Below are 18,974 nucleotides of genomic sequence, written 5' to 3'. Positions count from 1 at the left end.
GAAGGGATTGGGCCAATTCAAGAAACAGAAATCCATCATGGAGGTGCTAATTTAGAGTTAAATAAAAGATGGGACACAAGCCCTGGTGTGGCTGCAGGTGCTCTCCCAAGACAGGGCCAGGCTCAGCACTGGCACCGCTGGCACCTGGGACTCATCCTGGGGGCAGCTGGGACAAGGCTGCAGCAGGGATGCTGGGATGCTGGAAATCTCTCACTGTTATTTCATCTTCTGCAGAAGGGTGGTATGGCCAGGCAAAATCAGGAAAGAGCCTCCCAAGGGGCAAAGTGATTAACAGATGCTACAGAAGAGCACAGCTCTTGCTGTGACAGCAACCTGGAGCAGCTCTTGGGAGCTGAAGGGAACCCCATTCAACACAACAAGAGGGACTATTTGTTGTGGCAGGACACAAATGCTAGGGGCAAGGCTCTATACTGTGAATACCAAGCTCATCCTGTCCCCCCAGGCTTTCCTCAGCATACTCCGTGTCTGCTTCTGCCAGCTGCACCTAATTCCTACACAGCTTAGTAAAGTGAGCATGGGATGGCAGCGTGAGGCCCTCTGTAATCTGGTCTCAGCATGCCCCAGGCACAATATTCACCTCTCCACAGCCCAGTTTCCCTGTGTAAATTGGATGATGATGAGATCTGTTGCCACTGCCGTGTTACATCACACGTGTGGTGAGTGATTCATTGCGCGCAGAGCTCCGAGCGCACGCAGGGCTCCGGCAGCTGCTGCTCATTCCAGCACCGTGCCTGGCCATGACTGCAGCCCTTCTCCACCTATCCCTCACCTTCCTCCCATCCCATTTCCTTCAGCCTTTGCCCATCATCTCTGGAAAGGTGGTCTCTGGCCCCTTGGGACGTGACTTCCTGGCAGGTGGGACTCGGCAGGATTTCCATGTCGGAGCAGGAGCCTGGAGCTTCTCCACCCGTGCCTCTGCCCTGCCGTCACCTGCCACCCATCTGCCACGTGCCTGCACATGTGTTCTGTCCTCCCTCGTGCCTGAGTCCCATGGGATCCCAGCAGCTCTGGGGAGATGTGGGATACAATCCTTTTCAGGGCTGAGGGTCTGACTCGCTCCATAGTGAAGGGTGCTGGGATCCAGGAGCTCAGCAAAGAGGGACTAAAGTGTGCCCTGATCAGAGGGCTGGAAATACCTGGCTTGGAAATATGGCATGGAATAACGAGCTGCTGTGCACAGAGCACAAAGTTACAGCAAATCCAAAGGCAAACCAATAAATGCTCTGAGGAGAGCTCAGTTTTAGCGCCGGGCTTTGTTTACAGCAGCCACCAAAAGCTGGGGTGTGGTGAATTTACCATCGGGGCTATTTTTATCTCAGGTGTTCTAAAAGAATACTGCCTTTGAGGAAAAAGCTGTTTCTGGGATGTGCAGGGTTGCACCAGAGATCATGAGGGATGATCATCCAGGCCCCTTTTGTTCTTATAATCTAGGAGCTTCAAGTTACATCACTTAATCTCTTCTTAGAAACCCCAGGGCCAGTGAAACTCAGGTTAATGACTGCTAGAGTTTACACACCCTGGCACCACAAATATTTCTGACTCAATAATTCTTCAACAATTCGTGATGGGATGACAATGAAAGCATCTCCATTGATTTTGTGTGTTCTGCTGGGGCAGGACCATGCTGTTTTCTGAATGATGTGGTGGTAAAAACTCCCATTTCCCTTAAAAATCTGTTTCTCACCATGTATAAGAAAAAAATTGAAGACCACATCAAGGATGTGATTTCTGATAAGCTATGGAAAACGCAGAGCAAAATCAATTAGCATAGTCTTTATGTGGCTAGAAGGGTCTTTCAGTTGAAATATACATGTATACATACATACATGGGCATATATGCATACATACATTTTTCTATACATCCATATGTATGTATACATACGCACACGTGCACACATGGAATTGTAGAATTGAAGAATGCTAAGGATTTGGAAAGGACCTAGAAGATCATCTAGTTCCAATAGCCTGCCCTGGGCAGGGACACCTTCCATTAGACCAGGTGGCTCAAGGTCTTGTCCAGCCTGGCTTTGGACACTGCCAGGGCTGGGGCATCCACAACCTCCCTGGGCAGCCTGTTCCAGTGTCTCACCACTAAAAAATTCTTCCAGTGTCACACTAAAAAAATTCTTCCTGATATCCAACCTAAACTTCCTCTCTTTCAGTTTGTACCCATTACTCTTTGTCCTGTTGCTACAGCTTCTCTGGCTGCTCTGAAGGTTCCCCTGCAGGTACTGGGAGGTTGCTGTGAGCTCTCCACACGATCTTCTCTGTGCTGAACAGCCCCAACTTTCTCAGCCTGTCTTCGTGTGAGAGGCACTCCAGTCCTCTTATCAGCTTCACAGCCCTTCCCTGGACGTGCTCCAACAGTTCCACGTCCTTCATATATTGGGGACACCAGAGGCATAGGCAGGATTTCAGGTGGGGTCACACAGGAGCAGAATGAGGGGAATCTGCTGGCCACACTCTGGGGACTCTGCCAATGACTCTGTGGGACTTCAGTGCTGCACAGCACAGGTAAGCAGACACGGGCACACACACCTGCACACAGGCACACACACACACACACATGCACACCTGCACATGGACACACACCCACACACACCTGCACATGGACACACACCTGCACATGGACACACTTATTAAGAATTAAATTAACACAGCTCATTAAGAATTAAAGTAAACAAACATGACAGCGATTTGCAGGTGACCATGGCTGCGGAAATGCCCTTTAGCCCTTCCTACCCTGCCTGCCAAGCCCTGCTTTGACTTAATGCTGCTGCTCCCAGCAGACATCATGGCTCAGCATGAGCTGGGGCAGCCAAAATGCCAGCAGGAATTGACTGAACAGTCCCACAGCATCCTTCTTTTCTTAGTTCAGTCCTTCATGTCTACCTAAAAGCCCCCAGCCAAGAGACTGCAGCCTGCTACCTTTGGATAATGTTTAGCTGTAGCAAATAGGACATTTTGAGGAAGGAAACAATAAATAAATGAGATGCTTTTTTGATAGGTGGAAGCTTAATATACCCAGAATGAGAGTGTAAAGAGATACCACAGTCTCATTAAGCTGATGAACACACCAGACATATTTTGTAAGCCCAAGTCAGTTTCAGGAGAGCTAATAACAATCACCCAACTATCCATCACCATTGATAAATACAGGTTCTTGTCCTCATCACCCTGTGTGCAGGGGCTCTCAGGGCTCTCTTTAATCTTCTGTGCCAGAGAGCAGTTCTATTGTCAGTAACAGTGCTCAGCTCTATGTTCACTTTGTGCTTGCCATCCTTCTCTCTCCAGGAGTTAGCACTGAAACTCCTCTAAATAATAAAATGGAACCTCAGAGCCTCTCCTGTGCAGAAACACTTAGCACCTGATACAGTCTCTGCACACCTGCACATACACACACACACACGCGCGCGCACACACACACACACCTGCACATGGACACACACCGGCACACGGACACACACACACACACACCTGCACACGGACACACACCGGCACACGGACACACACACACACACACACCTGCACATGGACACACACCGGCACACGGACACACACACACCTGCACAAGGGCGCGCGCACACACACACACACACACACCTGCACACACCCCTGCGTGCACACACACACACACACCTGCACACACCCCTGCACACACACACACACACACACACACACACACACACACACACACACACACACACACACACAGGGACTACAACTCCCTCCATGCCCCGGGGCGGGCAGGGGGCGTGGCCCGGCTCGGTCCCGCCCCGCCGGTGTCCGCGCGGTGAGGCGGGGCGGGGGGCGGCGCGCGACAGTCGGTGTGAGGGCGGCGGAGCCGGCGGCGTCCATCGGCACATCGGCTGCTGCTCCGCGGCCGCTTCTCGGCAGCTGCTCCCGCTGCTCCCCGCCTGCGGCTCCAGCACCGGCCCGCCGGAGGTGAACGCTCTGAGGCTTCTCCCCTTGTCGCCCAGTCGGAACTATCGCCGTCCGTGCGGCCGTGAGGAGGCTGAGGCTGCCCCTTCCCCCCGCTCCCGGCCTGCCGGCGTGGGGTGCCTCTTGTGCGCGTTTCCTTCCTCCCCGCGGTGAGTATCGCGCCTGTCGCGACACAGCCCCATCCCCGCGCCGCTGCCGCAGGGCTGGGGGGGCCTGCCCCTTCCCTGCCTTCCTCGGGCTCCTTCCTCCCCTCCCGCCGCCCTGCGCGCTGTGTACTGCGCCTCGCAGGGCTCCCTTGTTGTGGTTGCTCCTAAAATAATTCTCCTTTCTTTTCTTTTTTTTTTTTCCCCACCGGGATTTGGGAAGTTTTTGTCTTTTATTTTATTTTGCCTTTTTTTTCCTCTTGGTCTTTTTTTGTTTAATCTTTTTTTTTTTTTGCTTCCCACCCGCCCGGAGTTGGCCCCGCTCTGGGGCTGAATGTGCTGGGGAAGCTCTTTGTCATGGAGCGGCTGCCGAGCCGTCTGCCCTCGGGAAAAACATCACTTGAAAAAAATTAGGAAAAAAAAAAATCGCGCAATACTTGAACATCAGAGTTCTGTTGAATTCGGGGGTGGATGGGTTTTTTTGGCGGGGGTGGCGATATGTGTGTATTTTTTGGGGGTGAGAGCGAGTTCTCCCCCCGCCTCCCCCGCCAAGTCCATTGATCGCCGACTCCCGTGCCGGAGCGCGGAATGGGAGCTGCACGCAGGCGGGTGACAACAAAACAAAGGGGGATTTTGTTTGGCTGTTGTTAACCTGAAAGATCTTTCTGGGAAAGCTTGCTTCTTTTTCTTTGGATTTTTTTTTTTTTTAATCCCTAGCTCTTCCAAATTGGATGATGTTTTACTCTGGAAAAATCTAGCTGGGCGGTGGGTAAGTTGTGTCTTTGATTTTAAGATTCTTGGGGGAATTGCAGCGTTTCTCTCCCATCTCCTCAGCCCTGGCTCTTTTGTGAGCAGCCCGCCGTCCAGCGCAACTTGTGTCCGGTTTTTCTTTTCACTCTTGCTTTCACCTAGTTAAATAATATGTTTTCACGATCTAGTACGAGGGGGACATTTCTGCCTGCAACAGCTGTAGAGAAGATATTCAAAAGGCAGGGAAGAGAAGGACCAGTTGTGTTTTTTAGCTGAATAATTTTCCTCTGAAAAACGGTATATTTTAAAGTAGTCACGTTTTTATACCGGAAGCATTTTTCTTGCCCCTACCCCCCTTGTTTTTGTTTTAAATGCCACCTCGAAATCTGCAGCTACTTCCCCTCTGCAAAATGCAGCTTCTGGAATACACGCGAGCAAAAAGCAGTCTGGCTGTAATGCTGCTGTTTCTGGCCTTACAGGCCACCCCTTTTTGGTATTTTTTTCTGGGACTCTTCTGCCTTGAAAACACTACTTGGTAAGGAAAATTACAAAGCCTTTCAGCTAGCTAGAAGCTGGCGCTCCTACATCTGAAGGACGATAGGTTTTTTTTTTTTTTTTTTTTTCATTTTGAACGCGTCTGGGAGGCGGGGGAGACCCGGGGAAAAAAAAGCCGTTTCCGGTTTCTGTTCAGCAGCGTTTCGGATTTTTTTTCCCACAAAGAAGCAGCCAGATGACCTGTTGATGACACATCTTGAGTTGCTTTTTGTTCCAGAAGGCGCCTCTGTAGGTTAGTGGTGATGGACGGGCTGCCCACATCTTTGTTTGCATGTGTTGTTGTGCGGTCTGCGCGGCTTTGTAATGTTTTAGGCCGACAATTTTGGAGTGAGTAATGTGGAGCCGAAGTTTAGACGTCTGCCCAGGACATTTCCCCCTTTCCTCTCCACCACAGTCCTTTCCCCCATGAAAAAGCGTGGCTTGCTGAAAACTGAGCATTGGTAGTTGGAAAATTAGGCTCTCTTGGTGCTGTGCGAGAGAAGTGTCCTAACTCTTTGAAGTCGTGTGAATGGCCTGGCAGGAAGCTTTAGGAATGCATTTTGGTAGTATGTAGGTTGCTGCTGGGTACCTTAAGCTTCAGCATCTCCTATTTCAAATGAATTAAACATGTAGGAGCACCTACTGTTACGCTGAGTAAAGTCGTGTAACATGTGCCTCATGAATGTTTCCATTCTTACTAAACACTGGAATGTATTTCTCAACACAGCAGGTCACCGTGCTAGTGATCATCTTAGAAATTTACATTTTGAGTAACTACTAGGGTAATTCCAGTTAAAGAAAAATTTATTGTACTACCTTTGCTACGACCATTTTGTATTTTGGAGGCAATATGGGTTTCTATTAAGAAACCAGACGTGGAAAACAGGATCCTTTCACTTCAGCATTTATAGCTAGTGGCTGAGTTTGTAGTTACAAAATAGAGGATCATGTGCTTGGAGCCAGTGGTATTTAAAACTCTTATTCATTTGTAAGGAGCTAATTACAAGTATTTTTTGATATAAAATGTCTTTTCAGTCAGGAACTCTGGAATACAGGAAAGTGGAAAACCCAAAGCTGTTGTAGATGCTAATCCATGCCCTGAGCAAAAAAAGGGAGAATGAGGGTGTTTCCTAAGAAATCAGTCACCTTTAAGTGCGTACTTGTAAGAGAAATTACACCGTGATCAGCAATTCCTGCTGGCTGCCAGTAATTGGAGGTACTTGTTGCTGGCTGGTCACCGTGCTCCTTGCTGGTTAGATTGTAAAAGTTTTGACTGAACACCAGGATGAAAAAGTCCAGCTCCTTTGCCTCCCAGACGTTCATTCCTTGATCTCCACATTCACAAGCGTGCTGACAAACTGTCAGAGGAAGTGACAGCAAAGACACGGGGTAGGAAGTAGGTCAGCACGGCTGAACGCTGCTGAGTTTCAGTGGAAAAACGTGAGCATGTTTCCATCTGATCTTGTTTCTGTTTCCTTTCAACCTGCCGGTTAGCAGGGTGCACCAGGAAGTGTCACACTGCTGCTGCAGCTCCCCAGTCCTACTGAAATTAATGTTGCACCTCCAGTCAGGCCCAGTTAGTCTACCTGGGTGAAAAGATTGATGGGGAGGAAAGTCAAACAGCAATTTAGTTATGAAAAATGGTGTCAGGCAAAGCTGTAGTGGCTCTGTGCCTCTCAGGAAGTGGGGGGCAGGTTGTGGATGCATTTCCCTGTCCCTGTACTGCTGTGGGCTCTCCAGTGGTTGCTTTGGGTGGGCTGGGACAATAGGGGAGCATCATAGCACGTTTGTTGTGGCCTTAACATTTTGTAATGGCAATTAGTAGCTACAACTGATTGTGTTTCTTCTTTAAAATGTTTGAATGTATGTATTCAAAAGCCTGCCTTTCAAGTTAAAAAAGATGGAAGCTCTTTTTCCTGCTAGAAATACTTCTGAAACTTAAAAAAAAGGCAAGCTCTACTTGTTTCTGCCTTCTGCTAAAAGCAGTAAAAACTCTTTGACAATAACTTGATTTGCAGAAAAATGAGTCTTGCACACTATGAGTATGCTGTCTCACAAGTATCCTTTATTTTTATTGGTTTGAAAAGAAGCTTTTCCTTCAGGTAGGCAGAGGTTCTTGAGTGCTTTGCACGAGTGAGTGCACAGCTTTTGGGCTGCCTAGGTGTGCCCTGTGGCATGGCCTTCTTTTGCTGACCCATGTGACGTGATTTGGAGCACCAAATGTTCCTGGCTGCTCAAAGTGCCCTTTCTGGAATAACCCTGTATGGTGAGGCATTGTGAAATAGCTGACTGGAAGCTCCAGGCTTTGCAGGAGAAAGTGTTGTCCCCTGCTGGCACCCTGTGCTGGAGGTGGGTGCTCATCAGCACCAGTCCTGCTCCAGCAATGTCTCCTGGCTGCCGTGTGAGGTGGCACTTGGGGACGTGGGCTCGAGTGTGAGCGAGTCAGCAGCTTGTTTGGTTGGGGCTGAGTGCAGTGCCTGGCTGGGAGTGTTTGGTTAAGGATTGATGGTATCCTCTGGAGCCTGCCATGCAGGAGCACGGCTCAGCTCAGGAACAGGTAATAAAAGTTAATCTGCTGACCTTGCTTTTAATCCATGCTGCTGGATTTAATCACAGGGACTTGAATGCCACCCATGGTACTTATGTAAATGCTGAATTTTGGGCTTGAATCTCATACTCAAGAGCAGAGTGGACTAAACCTTGCAGTGAATTTCTGTCTGTGGTTTCAGGAGTGGGAGTATCCTATAATTTTACTCTTCTAATTAAAGCTATATTGCAGTTTTTAGATTAGAAGCAGTCAAAACCTCTCACTCTGGTCCAGTAATTATATTCCTGTCAGGAAGAGGATTTGTTCAATTCACACTCACTTTCCTTGTTTGCCTGTATATGTTGTAGAAGAATTGGGATGTGTGTCAGTGCTGGCTCCAAATGCTCTTGGTCTGCCTTGGTGTTGGCTAGACAGCCATGCCAACCAGATGGTTTTCTGTGCCAGCCTTGTTTGTAGAAGTTAATTGCATAAATGTGTTTTTAGAAGGGAGAAAAGCATTCCTTGTGAGAAGTTGTTTTTTTTTGTTTTTTTTTTTTTTTTAATAGTACAGAGATATTTGGGGCAGAGAGATGCTGGTCTGGCTACATCAGGGTGTGTGTATATGTGTAAACAGCAAGGAGGGTATTGAAGGACTGTGGTTAAAAAGGGCCAAACCAGAAATGATCTCTGGAATATTTTTTTTTGTTATTATTAAGGGTGGTTGATAATATGAATAGCTACTAGATAATATTTTGTGGATTTATTGAGGTTTTGTGTGACTGGGATATATGAATGTATAGGTACTTGCGGGTTATGGGTTTGGAGTAAGTTAGTAAAGTAGGATTCTGTAGGGGATAGTTTGTTGGAGCTAGGACTTGAAGATACAAAATCAGAAAAATACCCCAAAGCAACCAAAACCCAGAAAAATAATAAAGCACAAATCCCTGCCTACGCAGAATTTTCTTCTAAGTAGACCACCATCAATGGGTCTTTTCCTTCCATTGCCAATTGATTCACCTGTCTGGATGTACTTAACTGCTTCTGTTTCAAATTTGTAATGTTTCTGTAACTATATAACCCTTTGGGTTTTATTACAAATGCTTAAAAATGCTTTTTTCTGAGCTGGGGTACCTCTTTGCCTTACTTGATGGACAAGGTGGGGAATAGAATTTGAATTTGAGGGCACTGATTTGGTTTTTGTTGAGAAGACACTTGAGATTTGACATGGGTGGAGCTCAAGGCCTGCAAGAATTTGTGAAGGCATAGTGAGGAGAAACTTGGTGATGTGATTTGTACATCTCACACTGCCCTGCTTGTCTTTTTAGTGTTTCTGCTTAATTATCTGAACCATGCAGTGAGCAACTGCAAAGTTGCAGCTGTTGGGTTGGTTTATCCCTGCCAGCTTATCCCCATGGATGGTAACCCCTTGGTCTGGACCAAAACCACAAATGGCTTAATTGTTCTTTGTGTCAGGGCAGTCAAACTGGCATCTCTGGGTTAGGTCCAGCTTGAAACATTTCACCCAGCTGGCCATCTTTGCCCAGGAATTCATCAGTGATGTGTGGAACAGCTTGCAAGGCACCTGGGTAGAGCTGTGGGGTTTAGGAAAGCCCCTCCTGTGCCTGTGCAGCCTGCACATAGGGCCCCCTTAAACATCACATCCTTTGGGGCACTGCAAGGCAAGGTTTAACCAGTCTCAAAGCTAGGCTGGGGCTTCCATATATTTGTGGTTCCTTTCCTTGTGTTGAGATCATGCCTTTCCAAATGCCCACTTTCTCTGTTTCCAGATCCTCCAGATCCTTCTGCTTTTAATAGTCTAGCTGTATTGAACAGTAAAGGCTTGATTTTTAAAATCATACAAGCTTGGGTACTGCATCTGTATTTTCTTTGTCCTAAGATACATTGTTCATGTTAAATGATAAAAGTCGCCCCTGAAGAATTTCTGCTAAGAAATCTCAAGGCTCCTCTTCTCTTTAAGTGTTAATAGGTATACTTAGATTTTTTTGTCTTACACTACCTTAATATCCTTTCCACTTATCTGAAGCAGTTGTAGTTCCATGCAATATTTTTTCAAGAATAATTATTGTCTTAATCATCATTTAACACAAGTTTCAACAGGGAAAATAAGCAATGATCCTTATGTCAGATCATGGAGCTGAACTGTTTATTTGGTATGAGCTTAGGGGTAAAAATGCTCAATTCATCATATATGGAGGCTTACTATAACTAATTTACTTACTTTTAAAGAACTTGTTGCTCATTTTGCTTTTTTAATGCACCTCTTGGGATAAACTGCTATATTCTAAAAATGTCAGTTCTGTAATTTCCCACTAGTTTTTTTTTTCTTTGTTTGGTTTGCTTTACTCTTTTCTGAGCCACTTCAAATACTCTGAGGAGTGCTCAATGTGGAAGAAAGTAAATGCAGGTAGATATTTGAGTTGCTGTGTTTGGATTGCTGCTGTACTTTAAAGTTAGCAGAAGATGACTTTAAACTTCTGTGCTGCAGTGCATGAGAGTGAAGTGGCTTTGGCCCTTACTAATATTGGAGGCAGGGTATGTGTTCCCTCCTGGATTTGGGTCTGACTCCTTTTTGCTGGGCAACTGCCATCTTTTGAATTTAGGAACATGCTACAAAACCTTCTGATAGAAGCTGGGAGAGTTCCTCCTTGTGTCAGAAACTAGAGTAGTTGACTCAATATTTGAGAAGCCAGAGTTATGGCCTGTTCAACCAATACTGCTATTTTGATCTTCATGATCAAGCTTTTGTGGTAATTAGGTTTCAGATTTAGGATGCTACTTTCAGAAGTCCACAAAAAACTGTACCATGCCCACAGGTGGCATGAGCACACTGTGTGTGCAGTTGAATAGTTACAAGGGGAGAAGGTAATAGTCCAGCTGTAAATCAAGCCATTGTGGTAACACCTAATTTCAGCAGCCACTAATTCTTGGGGTACTTATTTAATGTGCTTTCAATAAAGAGCTGGGAGGCAACCCCAGCTTGAATGGCCTGAAACTTCGAGACAGTCAGTTAAAAAACTGCTTTTTAACAGGGCAGAGGTGTGACAGCTCTGCAGTAGGCAGTGCAGAGAACCAGAAGGCCCAAGAGCAGACACTTAATGTTTCATTTGTTCTTTTTCTCATGTGGTAATATTGAGGCAGATTGTGATGGTAGCGCTGACACTTAGATAAACACTGCTTCCTGCTCCGGGCTGCTGTCCTTGTCTCTTAAAGTTCAAAGATTGTGTTTTAATACACACATATATACACACACACACACACATATCATATCATATCATATCATATCATATCATATCATATCATATCATATATCATATTTTTTATAACTGCACTTCATACCCTGGGATTATTAGACCAAGCCTTAGACAAATTGCAATGCATATTAGTCTGAAGACAGGTGATCACCCCTTTGTGCTTTCATGGCCAAGTCATCATCTCTTGATTCCTGTGGTAGGTGGATCCATCATACTGGGTTTTTGTTTTTGTTTTTTCTTTAATAATAAGGTAATTGCTATGCTGCTGGTAGCCCACATCAGTTGTTTTAGTATTTATTAGGTGCTGCATTTGGTGGGTGTGAAATACCATTCCAGTTGAGCTTTCCATTTTGGTGCAGCGTGAGCTGTTGCCTATTGGGTGAGGTTTCTGTAAGCTGCTCAGGGTTGTTCCTAAGGGCTGGAGTGTGCCATGGTGAGAGAAACAGCTTTGTGGGGGTTTTTCTCTTGTCTATTTTGAAAGAAGTGATGAATTACTGTATTAAGGCTGTCAGCCACCTGCTGAAGTTGAGGAACTGAGCTTGATCATGCAGGTAAATAAATGCAGAAATAGCTTTTATTTCTATCCTTTTTTTTTCCTTGCACGTGTGCATATTTATGCAGTCAGTATTGTGGCCAGTATTTTAGGCTTGTCAGAAAGTTTCTGAGCAGCAGATGTGAACATAGGGTAGGTTCTTGTACCTCTCACTGCTGGCTGAGAAAGGTCAGGGTGCTCTAGTAGGAAGTGTGGGCTTACAAACCATTTGTGACTTAGATACAGCAACTACTTTTGAATTCCTGTGCCAATATATATGGGCTATTTAATTTTTTCCTCACTGAAATAAGCATTCATATATCACTTTGAGATGTGCATAGACAGCAGGAGGAAGCTCTGCCTCGAGAGGAGAAGCGTTACAAGTTTTGTTGCTTTTCTCTTACTCCCCCAACTTTGGGGAGGGGCTCATTCAAGTTGCCAAGTATAAACAGGAGCAGAGAGAGGAGCCTGATCCAAAAGGTGAGGGAAGAGTTAATGCTTAGGTTAAAGCCAAGAGAGGTCAGTCATGGGGAGGAGTGAATATTATCATGTTAATTATCACGTGTCCTGTGTCTTTCAGTCTCTTGAGTCTTACAGTCTCCACAATAGCAAGTATTGCAGACATTCTGCTATTATTTTACAGCTGTTAATGAGGAGGAGTAAAAGTCACATTTATCTGGCTGCTTTATATAGTTCATAACCTCAATCACCAAGAAATAACAGCTTTAAAGATTCAGATAGTGCTTGGCTAACATGTAGAGAGATGGCATGAGTTTCTTGCCTCACTTAGGGCTGGTGTCAAGTGTAGCATTGGCTATTTCTTCTCTTGCTGCTCCAGTTTCCCAAGCAGGGCTGTGGCTGAGCCATAACAAAGCTGGAATTGTGCTCTGCTCTCCTGTTCAGTTAGCAAAGAGCACAGGACATGGGAGAAGGCAGGGAGAGGAACCTGTGTGCTGGGATGGTGCAGGATGTCTCCAAAGCCCCACATGGATGGCAGGCTTGTCTCTTTTTTGTCCTTATTTTAAGAAAGGTAAGGAACTCACAGGTGTGTTGATTCTGAATTTGTTAATGTTTGGAATCTGCTACAGAAATGCAAGTAACTCTTCAGCTACTAAAGCTACAAACCTTGCTCTGCTTTGAGGCATGTAAACTAATGAAGTACCAACAAATGGGAAGGGGGGTGAAAAAAATGACAGTGCAGCCTGAGTTCTCTCAGTTCAGGCTTCCCATTTTTCTTCTGCTTTCACTGTGTCAGATGTTCAGAAGTGTCACCATGACTGAGGACCGGGCTGAAAGCTTACATGAGGCACAAACCTGATGCTGAGCAGGAAAGCACAGCGTTTTGGAATGTGGGGAGGTCTAACATCTGTTTGTACCCTTTTGTCACAAGTGGAAGGGATTACAGAATGACAAATAGTGATTCTTTGCCAATGGGCATGGGTTCCATTCAGCATAGCACAAAGCATGCCAATTAGATTTAATACAAATGTTCCCTCAGAAAGATCACCTTGATTTAATTTTTTTTCAGATGCATAAAGTAGAAATGAACTGTGGCTCTCTGTTTGTTCTTTAAAGACTAAATACTGTATTTCTGGCTCTTGGCAGACATTGTCCACAAGTACTTCATGTTCCATTGGGCTTATGCCAAATTTAATGTACCATGTGTACTGAAAGCATCAAAACCAGACTTACTTTAATTTTAGATTTTACAGTTACTGTTGTTGATTTTTCTTAGAGCTGTTCCATCCAATCTGCTATCATCTTAATTTTGGTCCCTGCAGGAGTTTGGGGGAGAACCATGACAGTCTTTATTTGTGTGGCTAGGGAGTGTTCATGTCAGTGAGAGCTGTAGATCAGACATCTCTGCAGTGGCCAGACTCTCCATTTGTAGGAGCTAAATCAGCACACTGTGTTATTTGTGAGCTCTTTCCTTCAATACTGACTGATATGTTGTTACTGAGGACAGTGTTAAAAGCAGAGTCTGTCAACCATCTTTCAAGAAACTTGATTTTAATAAAATCCTGAGACAGGAAGCTGAATGTACCAAAAATTGTAAACTTTGGTTTTTCAGCACTTCCTTACTGTATGAATAGAAAGAAGCCTGAGAGAAAGACCTTGAATTTTGAAGAGACAAAAAAGGATGAGGTAGGGGAGAGAAGCAGAGCACAAGTGGGAATTGTGGTAGGTAGACAAAGAAAGAAAGGAAATAACTGAGGGAAAGAATAGGATAAAGTGCAAAACTTACAACCAGTATGGGCTGGAGCATTTGTAATGCTACAGTCCTTAGGTCTGCCTATCCCTGCCTGACAGCTGTGTCTGCTGGCCACAAATTTTGGCTCTTCATCTTTTTATTTTCAACCCTCAAGGCCAAGTAGCTATGCATAAGCATGGCTTCTGGCCAGGTGGCTCATAGCACTGAGAGTGGAACAGGATTCCCCTCCATTGTGTTGATGTGGAGCAGCATGGCATTTGGTGAAACCTGGGTTTTCCCTTTCACTCCTCCTGCTGAGGCTGCAGTCTGGTTTCTGCTTTGCAACTTTAACAACTCTAGCAGAGGGTAAAGTTGCTCAGTGCTTCAGAGACCTACATCAGAGTGGGGAGTCTCTCTTGATAGAGACTGAAAATCACAATGTGTTCTACATTCCCTGTTAATAATTATCCTTGTAGTTAAAGTATGTGGGAATTCCAAGTGAGTTTGTATTGTAAGCTTAACCATGGCAGTTGGTGGTTTTTCTTAGACCTCACTCTTAAGCTGAAGTACTAAGCATGGGTTTAAGTCAGGTGTCTAGTTCTCAGCCATAGTTTATATTTCAGACTTTACTTCATCTCAGAGATACTGATGAGTTTTGGGAATGCTACTTAAGCTTTGACAATCTTCAGATATTATCTCACAATCTTCAGAGACTGTATTTTGTGACCTACACCTGTCTTCTCCTTCCACTCCCAATAGTGTACTGGAGTCTCTGTTGGGGGCTGTTTGGTTTCTGCAGGTTATCTTTGCCAGGCAGTGTCAGAGGATGCTTTCCCATCATGCAACCAAGTGACCAGTTCAGAAGAATTGTTGGTGGAAGAGTTTTCCAACTGGACCATAACCTGTGTTAATGTTGGTGTATCCCAGGTTTTATTGTAGCAACTGATTATGGAGGTGCCTTGCATTAGTGTGAGCAGACAAAATACTGCCATGGGAAGAAAAGAAGTGTACAGGAAATGACTAAGCCTTGATGAAGACAGAACTATAGATTGTTCCAAGTGTGTTTTTGTAGCTGAGACAGAATTTTAATTTTTTTCATTTGTTGCTGTTACTGTGCTTCTTTTCAAGCTTAATTTTACAACATCCTTCATAAAAGCTTAGTTTTAACTCCATATGCATGCTAATAAGATTATTGCTGTGCTAAGCAGTCTTTTACTGATGAATATAGATTCTGCTACTTAAAAGAACAAAAGTTGAATAGAAGCATGAATATACAGAAAACAAAGTTAGCTCTAGTTAAAAATGGGAGTAGACTTTCTTTGTTTATCAGATTTAACGTAGCTTTTAAGTACTGCTCAGAAATAAATTATTTCCTGTTCTCTCACTATTAATTAGTCCATGCATTTAAAAATGCACAATTTTACTATTTTTTCTGGAAATGAGCACAGTTATGTGGAAGGTGGTCCCAACTCTTGGTTCCTGTCATCTGTTGAGGTGCCCTAATCACTGAGTAAATCCAGTTGGGAAACAGTCTGAAGGGTGGGTCTGTGGAAATCATGGTTGAGCAGAACCTTGTGCCATAGCTGCTGGGCCACAGGCAGGCCTGCTGCTTCTGCAGGCAGCAGTGCTTTGTGCCACCTTGAAATTGTTTAACTGCAGAATGTGTTCCTGCTATATGTTAGCAACTGAGGTCAGGCATTCCTGCAGTCATGGAAATAGGTGATAAATAACAGCTCTGTGATGCAGGGCTTCTGTCTTTGCATGCAAAGCTCATGCCTCTGTGCTAGTGGCCAGGTTTGTCAATGAAGAGAAGAATTTAGAAGGGAACTCTGGAGTTCATCTGATCCAACTCCCCTTACTCTTAAGTAGTTTGAAGTTAAAGCCAGCCCTTTCATCCCTTTATTTTTCATGGCTTTGAGTAACACACAGCCAGGGTGTCGGCTGACAGCACTTGTCTAATGCTTACCTGCAAGAACATATTCTTCAATTTCAGTGAATTCTGAGCACACCAACTGGCAACTGAATCCCCTCAATGTTGAAGAACTGAGCACTTGAGCTGCTTTGCACTAGGAGTACTGACTGGAGAGAAGGGTGTACGCTGTGTTCAAAGACATGTTTATTGTGGGAGACACTGAGCCAACCTCTAGGAAACCATTCCTTACAGTGGCTGTGAGCGACAGGTGGATCTCCTACCTGTGCCTCTGCCGGCTGACAGTTCTCAATTGCAGATGGGGATGGGGCTTAACCGCGTGGTCTCACTCTGGCTTTCTCTCGCAGTGTTGAAAACCGTTCGTGCCTGCAGTAGCAGCTAGCTGAGCTCAGCTCTCTGCCAGCACCGGCCCGTGCCCTCCCGCTGCGCGCCGGGCTTCGGGTTATGTATCGTAAATCCAAGTGGAAGCGCGGGTACAATCTCGAGGGGCTTGCACACGGTGAGTTTGCATCTGCACACTTGTTCTACCAGAACCGACTTTTTAAATTGCACGTGAACTTCTTTTCAGATTTTTCATCTAGAGAATTTGGTAACTACTTCTAGAGTTCCTTTCAAATAGAGCTTTTATTTACCTCTGGGAGAGTTTGATTGAGATAAGCTGCAAAAAGTACAAGTGTGGAACAATACAAACTATTTCTGTTGTCTTGCTGTAGCTATCTGTAAAGGTATTTGTTCTCTAATCACTATATTTTTTTTAAAAGAAGTAGAAGAGAATGCTTTAATTAGTTCATTGGATAATATCTCACTACAGCAACCATAGCTTTTATAAAATGCAGGTTATTAGTGACATGCCTTCTAAACTGTGCCAAAATTACTTTCTCATGCCCTAATGTTGGATTTCTACCTGAGGTTATTTCCAGAGGCTCTGATACAATATTTAGTGCCTGATGAGAGTGATGCCTTCTCCATCCCGTCTCTCTGGACTGTGCACACATGTAGCTCCCCCTCCCCAGATATGAGCTATGCAGTCCTTGGCCTGTCTTTACTCCAGACCTGCTAACCAGAGTTTTTCCATGAGCTGAGTTTTCTCACTAACTCAAGAGAAACAAATTAATTGTGGGAGTTTCCTTAGAGGTTCAGGGAGCTGTGCCTAAAGTTTTGTTATTAGACTGACTGTATATCCTTCTGATGTGGTAGACTTCAAATTCTTGCATTGCTTTCTCTAGCTTTGCCTGTGAATGTATCTGTGGCTAGTTCCCTTTCCTTGGCCCTCTGGTTTGAGGACAACAGCTGCTGCCTTCTCTCAGTATTGCTTGAACCAAAGTAGTAATGTGTTGTGAGAACATCAACTTTACCTTGCTTAGACCAGTTTGCAAGTGGAGTTAATGTTAGTGAAATTGAGAGTACAAAGGCTGTGATTATTAGTGAGAGGACTTTTGGCACATAACTTTGAAAACGTTTATAGTTTTATTTTACATCTCAGGGGATTGGAGCAAATAGGCATGAGATGCTAATCATAATAATGTTTTTCATGATCAAAGCTATCAGTACTTCAATGGCTGCTATTTCTGTTTCAACTGCCAAAGTCCTGAAACTGGTTATGAGCAGTCAGTATTGGTGGTTAACAGCCTGAAACATTTTAGGTATGGGAAATACCACTTGATTATTCAACATGAGTTTGCTGACTTGAATTCATGCTGCATATTTATTTTAGTTCCCGATCAGCCCTGTATTTCACTGTGCCTCTTGATTTTCTGTTGAATTTCTATTGTGAGTGAGTTCTTAGTCCAAAATGCCTTAACTCTGTCAGTAGGTTTCAAGGGGAAGCTCAAGAGATAGTGCAGTATGGTCTAGACCTTCAAAAGTAATGTAGGTGTTACAGCTTTGTTTTATAAACTTGAGAGTCTCCTTGGAAAATGCATTAGGAAGAAGTTTCTGTCTAATGAAACATGGTGGTCAGAGAGGACTTGCTGTGTTCAGGTACTTGTACATAGGCCAAAAACACTTGGAAAAACTCTAGGAAGAGCTGTGAAACAGTGTTGGAGCTGGTGGCTTCAGAAGCTGGAGAGTAGCTGGCATTTATGTGCTTCATCTCTTGAGAGAAGCAGTGCACAACTTAAATACTGTACCTGACAGAGAACATTGTCTCTGACGGCACTGTAATTATTTTGAAGGTCTGGGGCTTATCCAGAATCAGAGTGGTGAATTAAATTACATGTGCAGCCAAGATTTGCTCTAGTACAGTCTTGCATAGGTAGGCTGATAGTGATCTTGCTTATGCTTGCTGACTGCAGTTGCCTTCAGTGCAGCTGAATCCTTACTTAGCTGCATAACTGGGCCCAAGTGTCAGGTTTGGTGAAGTGACCTGGTAGATGACAGAAAACAGAATAGGGGCTTCAATTTCTTAATTTCTTTTCCTTACTTAGCATGCCTTTTCTAGGGTTTTTGGGTGGTTTTTTTTGGAACAGTATACTTAGAAACAAAGTCAGTCAGTACAATTGATCATCTGCTAATCAGATGAGGTACAAATCTCAGTTTTATTTTTGTGAAACATTGGGAAGGTTTAATATAGTAATAAAAAGAGAGAGAGAGAACTAAGTCTGTTGCTTTGACAGGCAATGATCCTTCCTTGCTGACCAGTACCTTAGCTGTTCCAGCCATGGCATGATGTAGTTTTATTTTTTTAACAATGGCTTTATTTAGATTATCCTTTTAACTAATGGCTTTGGCATGCTTTAAAAAGACACTAAAGGAAGAGTATCTTATTGCAGAATTCCAATCTGGGCTAAACTTACAGGCTGCAAGTATTTTTATTTTTTAAAATTTAATTAGAGAATCTTCGTTTGTGACAGTAAAAACCATCTTTGCAGCATGTTGAGTTTGCAGGCATTTACCTGAAAGACTGAAGTTCTGTCAAAAGATTTGGTCTTCTGTATGCTGGAGCTGGTTTAGATTACTCTGTGCATTTGTGGTCAATCAGAGATTTCATGTTGCTTTCAATTAACAAGAAAGCTTTTCTTATGATCTTTAATTTCAGTTGGCTGCCACTTCTCTGGGAGTTTTGACTATAATATTTCAATGCCCCTTTGTGTTAGGCCTTCTGTTATCTCTGCTTAACTTTTGTATTCTGGA

At 44.3% G+C, this 18,974-nt stretch overlaps 1 protein-coding gene across 2 annotated transcripts in view; it reads left to right on the top strand.

Moving 5' to 3' along the window:
- Window positions 1-3,862: 3,862 nt before the first annotated feature.
- The window catches only part of PELI1 (pellino E3 ubiquitin protein ligase 1), a 42,648-nt gene continuing 27,536 nt past the window's right edge, over window positions 3,863-18,974 (top strand). Inside the window, exon 1 of one of the 2 annotated variants that reach the window (XM_059468690.1) lies at window positions 3,863-4,112. The gene's annotated coding sequence lies outside the window, so the exon portion shown is untranslated. Of the gene's footprint in view, window positions 4,113-16,294; window positions 16,342-18,974 lie in introns of those variants that run through there. The other variant, XM_059468689.1, reaches the window with a different exon arrangement.

The sequence above is a fragment of the Ammospiza nelsoni genome, chromosome 3 (assembly GCF_027579445.1).
Source record: "Ammospiza nelsoni isolate bAmmNel1 chromosome 3, bAmmNel1.pri, whole genome shotgun sequence".
Lineage (NCBI taxonomy): Eukaryota > Metazoa > Chordata > Aves > Passeriformes > Passerellidae > Ammospiza > Ammospiza nelsoni.
This window is presented reverse-complemented; position numbering and strand designations above follow the sequence as displayed.